The sequence below is a fragment of the Podarcis muralis genome, chromosome 16 (assembly GCF_964188315.1).
Source record: "Podarcis muralis chromosome 16, rPodMur119.hap1.1, whole genome shotgun sequence".
NCBI classification, from domain to species: Eukaryota; Metazoa; Chordata; class Lepidosauria; order Squamata; family Lacertidae; genus Podarcis; species Podarcis muralis.
In genome coordinates this window covers 18,258,340-18,271,459 of record NC_135670.1, presented here as the reverse complement: position 1 = coordinate 18,271,459, position 13,120 = coordinate 18,258,340, and the positions used below count along the sequence as shown (strand labels likewise).

At 46.9% G+C, this 13,120-nt stretch overlaps 1 protein-coding gene across 10 annotated transcripts in view; it reads right to left on the bottom strand.

The window, feature by feature from the left end:
• SEMA4A (semaphorin 4A) overlaps positions 1-13,120 on the bottom strand; it is a 74,065-nt gene that overhangs the window by 42,097 nt on the left and 18,848 nt on the right. For 2 of the 10 annotated variants that reach the window (XM_028709775.2, XM_028709782.2), the window contains one exon: positions 6,631-6,724. The exons of 6 other annotated variants lie outside the window; for them this stretch is intronic. The gene's annotated coding sequence lies outside the window, so the exon portion shown is untranslated. Of the gene's footprint in view, positions 1-5,052; positions 5,365-6,630; positions 6,725-8,386; positions 8,406-13,120 lie in introns of those variants that run through there. 2 more of the 10 variants (XM_028709783.2, XM_028709785.2) reach the window with 2 other exon arrangements.

Below are 13,120 nucleotides of genomic sequence, written 5' to 3'. Positions count from 1 at the left end.
GACGTACCTTCCATATGATGTAGGAATCAGGACTTTAGTGTGCTGACACCAGCAGTGTGCAGCCAGTGGACATGGGGGGCTAGGCAAGTCCCCTAAACGTTCCCGTTAAAAATGTGCATATTAGGAGGAATGCATGGTGCAAACCTGACAAATTTTCATCACTTTTTAAAAAAGAAATTCAACTGATGCAGAGTGTGTCCTTTCCATCTTAAGACTGGAAAAACGAGAAACGGAGAGATAAACCTAAACTGGTGTTCCCATCTCTTGAGGAGGCGAGAGGCTGAAGCCAGCCCAGCCCTGTAGGTCCTCTGTTGCAAGTCCTCTTTCGTCCTGGTCAGACAAATCTGGCAGGTTTTTGAACCACTCCTAAACCTCTGTAGGGAGAAGAGAGTGGGCTGCACTTACGTACTGCAGACGAGAAATGCATTTATCATATCACAGCCAACAAAAATATATATCCTTCCAAGGGCTCCCCCCCCCCCCAGCTAGGACTCATTGGAACTCAGTACTGGCACCTTTCAGGTGGACACCATTGCCAGGATAAGAGAACAAGGGAGGTGTTCATGGTGCGTTCCCACATCTCTTTTTCTAGCACTTCTCATTCTTCCCCCAGAATTGAAACAGCACATGGATAGGCTTCCTTCTGCTCTGGGTACCTCTTTTCTTCTCCTGCCCAGATCCGCTGTTCTTCCCAGGGAACAGGCTGGCTCCCCACGTGTCCCCTCAGCCACACTTCCATCACTCCCTCCTTCTGGTGCTTTCTCCATGCCCATCCTCTTCTCTTTCAGTAAGAGCAGCCCTAACACTGAGGCTCTTTCTAGTCAAGCACCGCAGAAACAGAAACACACACCAGAGCTCTCGCCATCATCACCCGGGGACATTTTCACCCACAAGGCACCAAACTCCACTTCTGCTTAGCATTCACTTGTCATATGAATGGAGAACTTGAGCTGGGCCAGCAGAATTAGGCTGGGGCCCGTGTCTGAACCTGGGATTGCAGGGAGAGAGGGGGCTGCCTCCCTCCTTATAACAATTAAGACCGTTCATCCAGGCGTTATCGATTCATTGAATCACAGCGTTTATGCCACGTCCCTTAGCCACAAAGGCTCTCAAGAGCAGCTTACAAAAATCACTTCCAAGAGGGTCACGGCCTGCAGGCTCACAATCTAAAAAGGCATGGCACACGAGGAGAAAGGAATGAGAGGGAGGAGGAAAAAGCAAGGCTCAAGCACAAGTTTTTGAAGCTACAGCCAATGTCAGTGTGGGTCAGGTTCAGTATCTGTCTATTGTTGGTGGCTCATATCAAGGCACAAATGCAAGATATAAATGCTTTAAATGTAACGATAATGTACATGTATTAAATCATCTCCACATGGCAGCCAGGCTGGTGGAAGATGTAGTTCACAACATCCAGAGGGCAGCAAAGCCATGAATTTCCTGGCCATCCCCTGGAGCTTCTGATACATTGGCCAAAACACTTCTTCTTGTTATATAGACCCTTTTGCTGCGTTAACTACAGTCACGTGTTTACATAAATAGCATCAGAGAAGCCCAAAAGCAAATGTGAAGCTCAGGTGCATGAAAACACTACATGCATTTTCTCACACTCATCCTTTCTCTCAGCTTTCAAACTTTAAACCTTGAGGCAGATACCTAGCCCTGGAAAAAACTTAGGTTCCTTTTGCTGGTGCTGCAAATCTGTCAAGGACTCCTATCAGCCTTTGCCAACCTGGTGCCCTTCAGATGTTTTGGATGGGGGCTTGCAATCCAAAACATCTAGAGGGCACTAGGTTGACAAAGACTGCCCTGTACAGTCCTGGCCAAATGATCCTCTCTGATACTTTCACAAAATGGGAATAACTGTGGCCTATTTGGAAGAGAGGAAACATGCCACATTTGGCACATTTCCTTTGCTGAAGAGCAAGGGACCTACTCATCCCTGAACCAGTTAGTAAAATTGGCAGCCTAGTTTTTCGTCTCTCTCCATCTTATTTCCCTCTCCTCCTACTTGTTCCCATACACTCTGATGCCTGGACTTTGTGGTTATAAAACAACCCTTGTTTTATATTTTCCTTGGGCATTAAATTAAGTGTTAAATCCAGAAGGGGAAAAGTTTGAGAGGTCATTGACTCTCCCAGCTGCTTCTGCCAAGCCCAAAACTATCTTGTCTTGTGATTCCGACTTTTTCTGTGCTCAAAGTTCATGAACAGCAGCTGTAAAAAACGCAGCATTCAAAGGATACCAGAAAAGTAGTACACAGCATAATTGCCAATGTACTCAGAAAACAACCCTAAAGAAAAGGCAGTTCTAAACAGCCACAGTTGTACAGCTTTTTTTCCAGCAGGGGCAGGGGGCTTACGCACAACATTATGACAAACTCTACAACTGAATTGGGCAAATCTAGAATATCTGCACTGACATAACTGGGAGCATAAGCAAAGGGGAGCCAGATTCACCATATTTTGGGGCCGTCTGCTTAGTAATAACAAAATTACTGAACAGATGGGCAAATAGTGTGACGCTTCTGAGAAGTGGCATGCCCACAGTGGGAGCGTGGGTAGGGAGTTTACAGAGCCCAAGCAGAAGTAGGAGAAGGGGGAAATGAGGTTTCTAGATGAAGTCACGTCTGTATTCTACGCCAACCTAGAATAAATTTTACCCTATGGCTCTGTACTAATGGCTACCTACACACTAGGGCCACATTCACATCATACATTTAAAGCACTTATATACAACTTTGAACAGTCAGGGTCTCCTCTCAAAGGATGATGGGAACTGTAGTTCATGAAGAGTGCTGAGAGTTGTTAGGAGACCTCTGTTCTCCTCACAGAGCTACATTTTTCCAGAGTGGTTTAGCAGTCAATCCCCTTTCATAGGGAACTCCGGGGATTGTACCTCAGGGAGAGGAATAGGGGGCCTCCTGACAACTCTCTGTACCCAGAATTCTTTGGGTGGGGGGTGGGGAGAAGCCATGACTGTTTAAAGCAGCATCATAGTACTATAAATGTATGGTATGAACGTGGCCCAGAATCCCCGCTGCACCCTTAACTTTATACAGAAAGGGAAAGAACCCATATAGATGGATTTTTCTTATTTTTCTCATTTATTAAATTTACACACTGCCCTTCATCCAAAGATCACAGGGCAATTTACAGGATGAAAACACAAAAAACATAAAATAATAACACCCCAAAAAGAAAAAACAATAACAGCCCCTTCAAAAACATTTAAAAGGCCACAGATGGTTTAATTAGCCATAAGTCTGGGTGAAGAGGGATGCTTTCGACAGGCGCTGAAAGATATGTAGTGAAAGCGTCAGGCGAGTCTCCCTGGTGAGGGCATTCCACCAACAGGGAGCCACCACAGAAAAGGCCCCTTCTTGTGTTGCCACCCTCCAGACCTCTTGTGTAGGAGGCACACAAAGAAGGGCATCGGATGCTGATCTCAGGGTCCAGTTCATAAGGGGAGAGGCGGTCCTTGGGGTATTACGGTCCTGAGCCATTTAAGGCTTTATAGGTCAAGACCAGTACTTTGAATTGGGCCCAGAAACTATTTGGCAGCCAGTGCATTTGGACTAGGAATGGCATTATATGCTCAAACAGTTTTGCACCAGTGAGCAACCAGTGAGCCGCCAAATTCTGCACTGGCTGAAGTTTCCGAACCATCTTCAGAGGCAGCCCAATGTACACAGCAATACACATTGCCATAATGTAACCTACAAGTTACCAGAGCATAGACAACAGATGGGGCGTAGCTGGGCCACCAGCCGAAGCTGATGGAAGGCACTCTGTGCCCTCAAGGTCACTTGAGCCTCAAGCGACAGAAATGGATCCACATCCACCCCCAAGCTACATACCTGCTCCTTCAGAGGAAGTGTAACCTCATCAAGAGCAGGCCATCTCCCATCCATCTGGTCTAGGGAACCACCCACTAATAGTGCTTCAGTCGTATCTGGATTGAGCTTCAGTTTATTGACTCTCATCCAGTTCATGACCAAGGCAAAACAATGGTCCACCACATTCACAGCCACAGCTGCAGAAGAAAAGGAGAAGTAGAACTATGAGTCACCAGCATATTGCTGACAATGTACTCCAAAACTCCAGATGACCCCACTCAGTGGTTTCATGTAGCTGCAGTTAAACAGCATGGGCGATAAGTTTGAACACTGAGGAACTCCGCACTGAAGGCACCATGGGGCTGAACGACATCCCCCAGCATTATCCTCTGGAAATGACCATTTGTCATCACCTCTGACCACTGAGGCTGATGGAAGCTGCAGTCCACAACATCTGGAAGGCCCCAGGTGGACAAAAAAATGCCACAATGAAGGGGGACACCAGATGTTTGCTAGGACTGGGAAAAGGACAGCCCTCCCACCCTCCATTATCATAAAAGCATAAGAAGTGCCTGCAGGATCAGGTCAGTGGTCCATCTAGCCCAGCATCCTGTCCTCACAGTGGCCAATCAGATCTCCAATAGGAAACACCCAAGGAGGACACGCGAACAAGAGCACTTTCTCCCACCCACAAGTGGCATTCAGAAGCATTACTGCCTCCGACTGTGGAAGCAGAGCAGAGCCAACGTGGCCATCGACAGCCTTCCTCCCTCAGCATTGCAAGGTTCAGGAACCCTCAGATCACATGCCTGCCTGCACTTTGTAGGTGGAAGGGGCTCCCTTGAGGAGGGTGCATTGGCTGCGGCCCCCTCCCACAAATCCCACAGCTGGCTCAGGAAAGAGAGACCATTACCATGAAGTCCAGTCTTCCTCCCATGCCAGACCAAAAGCCACCTAGAACTCAAACCCTGTGACTTGGCAACATGGACAGTGGTGCACCGGGGTCATTTCAGACTCTGGATTTAAAAGCATGCTCTTGTTTAGATGGCAGCGCACCTTGAAGTGTGGCAGGCCGGCCCTGCTGCATTTGGCAGGCCCTCTTGCTGAGTGGGGCCCTGGACCTCTGCCATAAGTCCTGCCCTGACAGCGCCACCAAACACAAACGTCAAACTTGCACACCCTACGAAGACTGGGGAAGAGGAGGGGGCATCTGTTACCTTTCCGGGAGGGTGTGGAGGCCAGGCTGCATTTGTGGGCATCCTTCTGTGGAATAGCAAATGAATCCACCCTTTGGCAATGGAGGCCTTGGCTGGCTGGCTGCTGCAATGATGGCTTCTGGGCCAAACCAGTTCTCCAGTAGCCTCTTGGACCAAGGCAGGCAAAATTCCCCCTCAGCCACGATCTCCCCAGGCAGCTCTCCCAGCAGAAGACCTGGCTTCCTGGCTGAAGGAAACTCCAGTCTGTTTTCTTGCAAATAAATGGCTCTCTTCTTCCTCTTCCTCCTCCTCCAGAGCTGTGCCTTTGCTGGAACCCCGTTCCGACTGGAAAGTGCCCAGAATGCTCTCCCCAGAGAGAGCGGGCTGCTGCTGTCACTCGCTGTGAGTCAGGAAACCAGAAAGTCCACCCCATCCTCTCGTTCTCTCTCCTTGGTGGAGCAACAGAGGCAGCGAGTCTCAACACATCCAGGGGCCTTTTCTTCAGCAGCAAAGGCGGTGCCCGCCTCTCACAAACTGCTTCGCACACCACTCAAGGAGGGGGATATTGAGCTGCTTTTGGACTGAGAAAGTTCCCGTGAAGGCCTTCCTGAAGCACTTGGGTGGGTCAGTGCCAGGGATCAGATTGCGGACCAAGGCTGTTTCCACATTCCTGTTTGCTGTGCATTCACTGTGCTCCCAGGGCTGGGTTTCTGTTCTGTGCTCGCAGAATACAACCCAAAATTCATATGTATCCTGTGCTTTGTTCTAAAATAACATAACACCATCTGACGCATTGTTTATCAAACCAGCTTCAGAGCAGTTGGAGTCCTTAAGCCATTCCTATTTGGTCTCCAGCCAAAGTGGGAACACCTGTGGGGGGGGGCGCGCGAAGACCTCACCTGCTAAGGTGAGCACCAAAGGAATGATTCTGACATTAATGAAGCTGTGCTGATGTGAACAGGTTGGGGAAGGGAGAGCTGTGAAATGCACCAGGGGGATGGACAGCTTCAGTGTGGTCACATGAACACACCCCACATCCACCAGATTCCCACTTCTTAGAGGATTTCCAGCAGTTGTCCCATAAGCATGGAACTCCCTTTCCCTGGAGGGGCCTTTAGAAAGGAAAGCCATTCAGAACTGTTCTCACACCTTCCTGTTTGGCCTGGCGTTCAGGTAGTCAACTTTTTTCGCACTGCTTTGTTCGTCCTGCTCCTCTGCCTGCTCCACGCACAAATTCAGCAGGCAAAAGTTTTCCCTGGCATGGAGAGAGGAAGCTATAAGAGGAAAAGCTGCACCTGTTTAATTTCTGCGAGTGTGTCAAGCTGTTTCAAACAGCACAGGAGCAGAGGCAAGGACAAAAGTTGGCAAGCCAAGGTAACTAGAGCTGAACAAAAATGGTGTGTGTGTGTGTTTATTTTCTATAAAAAGAAACCGATCAGGTAAATAAACGAACCATGCATGATCCATCTTCACATGACAGCCTCACCAGGGAGGGGGGAAGTTTGGCTGTATTATTATAACTATTCTTATTTCAAAATGAGAAGACAATAGCGTCACAACTAAGGATCTGTTTCTCTCCACCCCATCACCGTTAATTACCTCATAAACCCCTGTTCATTTGACAGCTGCGTCTCTAGGCACAGTAAGATCAAGGACACACAAGAAGAGCAACGACTCAGTTCCAGAATTCTCTCTGAAAAACAGAAGGACGGGTTGTTTTCAAAGCTTTAGCTGCGTGAGTCTCTCTCCCCCCCTCCCAATTCTCCCACATTTTGTAGAACATGTTAATTCAAAATACAGCTTACAAAAGGATTCCAGTAAAAGGCTGTTATATCAATGAATGGAGGCCCAAAGAGTCAGGGGTCTTCACCTCTTTTGTGGGGCTTGTGGGGCTTTGGAAATCTAAGAAACAGGCATGGGCAGCACAAAATACCCATTTCACAGACAAATAAGTGGTGATGTTCAGACACATCCACACAACAAAACTAGGGGCTTTTTCACACCTACCTTTTGCTCTGCTCTTTCCAGACTCAGTTCGAGTCTTAAAGTTCTGTGTCTGAGCTCCCTTTTTCTTTTTCTTTTTTGCTCCTGAGCTTTTCCTGCAAAAACTTGCTCTTTAAAGTTGAATCGAAGCAAACAGCTACATGTGGAAAACCCGAATTGCTGTTTGGTCTGATTGAGCACTAAAGAACAGTTTATTGTTAGGAAAGCTCTAGAGCAAAACAAAGAGCAATTGTATACGGAGCTTTAAAGTGTGGCTCTGTACATGAAAATAGAGGCAAAAGGTAAGTGTGGATCAGCCTAGGTTAAAAACAAAACAAAACCCTACACACCCTCCAAAGCAAGTAACACAGAGCCCACTAAAGCAGGCAACCCACCCCCAAAACAAACACTCCCCTCAACTGAACAATCATCCTAAAAGAACAATACCTACAAACCAAGCAAAATAAAACCAAACCAAACAAAAGACACACCATGCAACAAAACAAAGGAGACTCGCATGTGGGGCCCAGAGGCATTGTGGAGAAAGTAGGTAAGGAGGCTGGACAAGGCTGTATATATAAACTTTCCAGCCATCCCAGTGCCATCCACAAAAATAAAATAAATGAAACCCAACTTTTACAAAATTGGGAGATTTAGTGGGCCTACTCATGTACCAAGTGGGGGGGGGGTTGGGTTTCGAGGGTGCCATGATGCCCATGGGCACCACATTGGGAATCCAAGGAATGTCCTACGGAATCCTAAAGACAGCCAATTTATGGCAACAGAAATCATGGCTCTTGGGTAGTTAGACGCCTCCTTTATCAGAGGCCTCCCTTATGGTTCCAGCGCTTGTCTATGGGAAGCTCAGAAACAAACCCTAAACCACAAGCCTCTCAGATGCCACCCACAGAATGCTCTGGATGGATTTAGCAGAGTGGAGATGCAGAGAAGATCCCTGGACAATGTTGCTTATATGTTTGGAGAATCCGCAACTGCCTTCGCAACCAAAACGAGCTCTCAGTGTGGAGGATTAGTAACACACATATCCCCAAAGGAAAAATAAATCAGCATACTACAAAGAACATATGCAAATGGATGAAAAAAATGTACTCCTGCAGGAGGAGAAATCGTCCTCCTCACCTAAAACATGGTTTCTGAAGGGAGGGCAGCAGCATTTCCAGAATAGACCCAGAACCTGCTGGTTTTTTTGCAGGGGGGGGGCGGAGAAATCTACAGGGCAAATATTTCTGCCTTCTTTGCTCATCCTTTTAAATGCCTTTTCCCCAGGCCCCCACATCCTCTTTGCCTACCTCCCCAAGCTAAATTGCTCTTTCCCCTGTCCGGCCACAAGTTCTTCTCCTTCACCACTTACCCTTCCCTCAGGCTCATTTCTCTGTCTTCCGCCTGCTTTGCTCCCCTGCTTTGCAGCTATCCTTGCTCTGACCCCTGTCACTAAGACCCAACCCTTTGGTGCTCATCTTGTCTGTGACATCAACCAGTGGCAACCAATGGCAGCAGCACTGGGAAGCAACTTGAGCAACAATGACATGTGTTTTTAAAAGTTGGAAGTCACCCACTCCAGATGGACTCCCCACCAACACAAGATTAGGTTTTGAATAGCCTATGGCTTCGAAAAAGAGGTCATGCATGCTCCTCAAAAGATCATGCAAAAATCAAGTTGATCAGCCTGATGCCATGAAGATTGGGGCATGTTAACCAAAACAAAACGCTTGTGAAACAGCTCATCAACTAAAAGGGTGAAAATAAAACCTCTCCAGCGTTGCAGGAAGGTGGCATTCCTAGACCTAGCCTGGAGACCCCAGGCAAAACATGAGCTCTACCGCTGAGCTTTGGCTCTTCCTACCATTCTCCAAATGTTTCATGCCATAAATGCCACCTGCCCCAGAGTCTTAAGGCCCTGTCTTCTGGTACGTCCCCCTGGAAAGAAATGATGCTGTCGCTGTTCGGCCTTTTGGGGAGAAGCAATTCTACAGACTTCAGTGGGGTTTACTCCAGTGTAAGGACAGAAAGGATCTGTCCATTTCAGTTCTCCTGGGTTCTCATTTTTCCAGTCTTAAACTCAGGCCTCCACATTTTGCAGCAACATGTCAGGAAAATTCATCAGCATTCTACTGCAAATTTCTCCCAATAAACACATTTTTATATGCTGTTTTAACTAATGTACACATTCTGCAAGCAAATTTCCTCTAACACAATGTATTCATTTTTACTCACACTTTCCCCTAATAGATGCGTTTTTGTAAGCATTTCTCGGTTGGTGAACTGCATAATAATTTCAGATACAGTGGTACCTCAAGTTAAGAACTTAATTCGTTCTGGAGGTCCGTTCTTAACCTGAAACTGTTCTTAACCTGAGGTACCACTTTAGCTAATGGGGCCTCCTGCTGCCGCCGCTGCGCGATTTCTGCTCTCATCCTGAAGCAAAGTTCTTAACCCAAGGTACTATTTCTGAGATAGCGGAGCCTGTAACCTGAAGCATCTGTAACCCAAGGTACCACTGTACGTGAAAATTTCAAAGGACAACGGTGTTTTGCTTGTTGTTGTTGTTGTTGTTGTACCTATCTGGGCAGCCACTCTGGGCAGCTTCCAACAAATTTAAACACCAAACACAGTAAAACATCATACATTAAAAGCTTCCCTATACAGGACTGTCAGTACTGTTTCAGATAGTGTGAATTTGACTGATACAGCTTCAAATGAGATCTGAATCAAATTTCCCCCACATCCCTACTCCAGATAAGTTTACAGCCACAATCCCATGTCCAAGGATGAAAGACAGACAGGAAAGACAACTTTTCCTGTTTGACATCAATCTTGTATACACTTGCTCCTAAGAAAACATGCGCACAATCAGGACGCAAGTGTTCATCTGATTAAACACTCTTAAGTTCTAAATAGAATTGTGATGATGGACAGTTTCCAAACACCCTGCTGCTTCTGAAGACAGAGTGGGGAAGAGGGAGAGAGATTTGGGTTGGTTCATATTTTAAGGGGGAACCCACCTAATCTGCACTTCCCGAAATGCAAGGTAAACCAAAACTCAGCTATCCTTTGAAACTCACACTTCCCCAAATCCTGGGATTTAGTTCTCCAAGCAAATAATGTGTGCAAGATGCCTATATTAGGGGAAGGCGTGCATAAAATGCATATGTTGGTAGAAAAGAAATAAACATGCATATATGAATGGAAAATCTGAATAAAATCAAACCTGAATTCGAAACAGCAAGACTGCCTGTCTTTGCTCCTGCCTTTTGGTTTTGGGTGGACACAATTTTGCTCAAGTCACAGGAATTCTGTTCTCCAGGCCGCAATTTCATTTTCAGGGAAGATTAACCCCCCCCCCCAAAAAAAAAACCCAGCTTCAAAATAAACTAGGCAATCCCTTCTCCACTGTCTGAATCTAGAGAAAGAGACAGACTCACCAAGCAAGACCCCAAACAAACCATTATGCCCTTTCTCCATCATCTGGACTTCCTGGTCCATTTTGAAGCTGCTTTGAGGTCTTCCTGGTGCGTGTGTAAGACTGATCTTTCTCGACAGAATCATAGAATTTTACAATTGGAAGGGATCTGGGTCATCTAGTCCAATTCCCTGCATCAGTTTTATCTGTCAGTTTACGCATTGTCTAAAAACACAGCAGCGGGCTCCTTCCTCACAAAGCAATCGCTTCAAACGGCACCTGAAAATTTTGCTTCATAACTTTTGTTCTATGAGGACTAGAAACTTGCTTTTTAAAATAATTAAAAATAAAGTGCAGGTTTTGGGGCCTCTGCTGACTCTGGGCCCAAACACAAAAGAGTCCCCTGTCTCTCCGCCCACCTTCCGGTTGGCCCTGGAGCTTCCCAGAGGCATCCATGTTTAACAAACTGATCTGAATCAATCATGTAGGAAGAGTGGGGTGGGGGGCAATTCTAAAACCAAAAAAAGGCAAGGGAAGGTGAGGAATGCTGAAAGAGCTTTTGGTCAGGCAAGCCTACTCAGATATGCAGAACGTTGACAGGTGTTTTAACGAGGCTCATTGTGAATTTTAATTACTTTTTGAATGTTTCAAATAGCAGTTTTTATTGATAGTTTTACTGTTCATTCTTTTGGCAAACCTCTTCAAGGGTTTTTCCCCTTGCAATTAAGCGGCGTACAAATTTTACAAAATACAGTAAAATAAATAAGTGCCGTTATGTTGACTGGCTCATGCTCTCTTTTGGAACCTCGGCTGGAATGCCTCCACTCACTGCACCCCAAAGTGGGGCTTAGGTGGGTGGGCGTATCTCACCTAGCAGGTTATCAGAAGAAATATCTCAGCTAGGGGGAAATCTTTCGTTCAACCCAACCCTGGGAGTTTCAACAGTAGTGGATCCATCAGCACAACACAAGCAAACAAAAACATGGGTGTGCTTCAAATATGGGGAAGAAAGACAGGCGGGGAGGGAGGGCACCATGTGGGAGAACAGGCCGGCAGACACCCAGATCCTCTGGCATTCCAGACGGTTCAGCACAAGAGCACTACTGACACAAATTCAGGGATCAGTCCTTAGGTATACTGCCAAGGGAACAGGCAATTCTCTGCTTGGTCAGAGAGCTTTCCCTCTTCACTTCGTGTCCATCACCACCAAGCTCCTCCCTTGAGAGTGCTAGTGCTACCCGCTGCCACTCCCCATCAGGCTCCTCCCCCAAAACTGAGACCCCGCCCTTAGCTCCGTCTCAGGAAACTCAAAGATTGAGCCTCAAGAGACCTGGTAGAGATCTTGGGACCTGGCGAGAGGAATTCGGCAGGTGGGGGTATCGCCCTCGGCCCAGTATACCTGAAGGAGCGTCTCCACCCCCATCGTTCAGCCTGGACACTGAGGTCCAGCTCCGAGGTCCTTCTGGCAGTTCCCTCACTGCGAGAAGTGAGGTTACACGGAACCAGGCAGAGGGCCTTCTCGGTAGTGGGGTCCGCCCTGTGGAACGCCCTCCCATCAGATGTCAAGGAAATAAACAACTATCTGACTTTTAGAAGACATCTGAAGGCTACCCTGTTTAGGGACGTTTTTAATGTTTGATGTTTGATTGTGTTTTTAATATTCTATTGGGAGCTGCCCAGAGTGGCTGGATGGGGTATAAATAAATCATCATCAACATCATCATCATCATTATAATTTAGTATATAAGGACCCTTTGCAGAGAGCCGTGGTGCAGCTGTAGATTGCTGGATTTGTATGCAGAAGGTCTCAGGATGGGCATCTGTGGGTGAAAGAATCTCACAGAACACATCTGTGTTTTTAAAAAAACAAAACAAAAAAAAGACCCTGTAGAGCTGCTCCCAGGTAGAGGAAACCGGATGGAGTGACGATCACCCTACGCACTTTATCAAGGCTAAAACTAATTGTGCCCATCACCACTCACGTGTGTCTCAGTTTTGGCTCCAATGCTGATCTCCTGGAATTGATCAAACACTGTAATTATTTTGTCATGAGACTCTATTATACCATACTCCCCCCTTTTTTTTGCAGGGGTGGGGGGGAGCGTCCCTTCCTTGGCGAACATTCAAAAGGTTCTCAACACTTGTGAGGAAACGCGCTCTTGTGGCTTTTTGCACCTGGCTGGTTAGCGAAATCAAGGGGAAAGTGGAGAATAAGAACTTAAGGCCATTGGCCCATCTAGTCTGGCATCCTGTTCTCATGGTGACCAACCAAAGATATGAGGGGAAACCAGTAAACAGGACCTGAGCATAAGAGTTTTCTCCCCTCCTGTGGCTTCCAGTGACTGGTTTTCAGAAGCATTACTTCTTCCAACTGTGGCGGCAGAGCATAGACATCCTGGCTAGGAGCCATCGTTAGCCGACTCTCCTCCATGAATCTGAACAATCCTCTTTTGAAGCCATCCAAGTCGGTGGCCACCACTGCCTCCTGTGGGAGGGAGTTCCATAGTCTAACTAAGTGCTTTGTGAAGAAGGACTTTCTTTTAACTCTTGAAGGTGAGTTCCACAGATGGTATTGACACTGCCCATTTCAACTCCATTGCTCTCGACTAGTACATTCTACGGAAGGTGTGGGGAATCTAAGCCCCCCCCCCAGATGTTGCTGGACCACAACTCCCGTCATCCTTG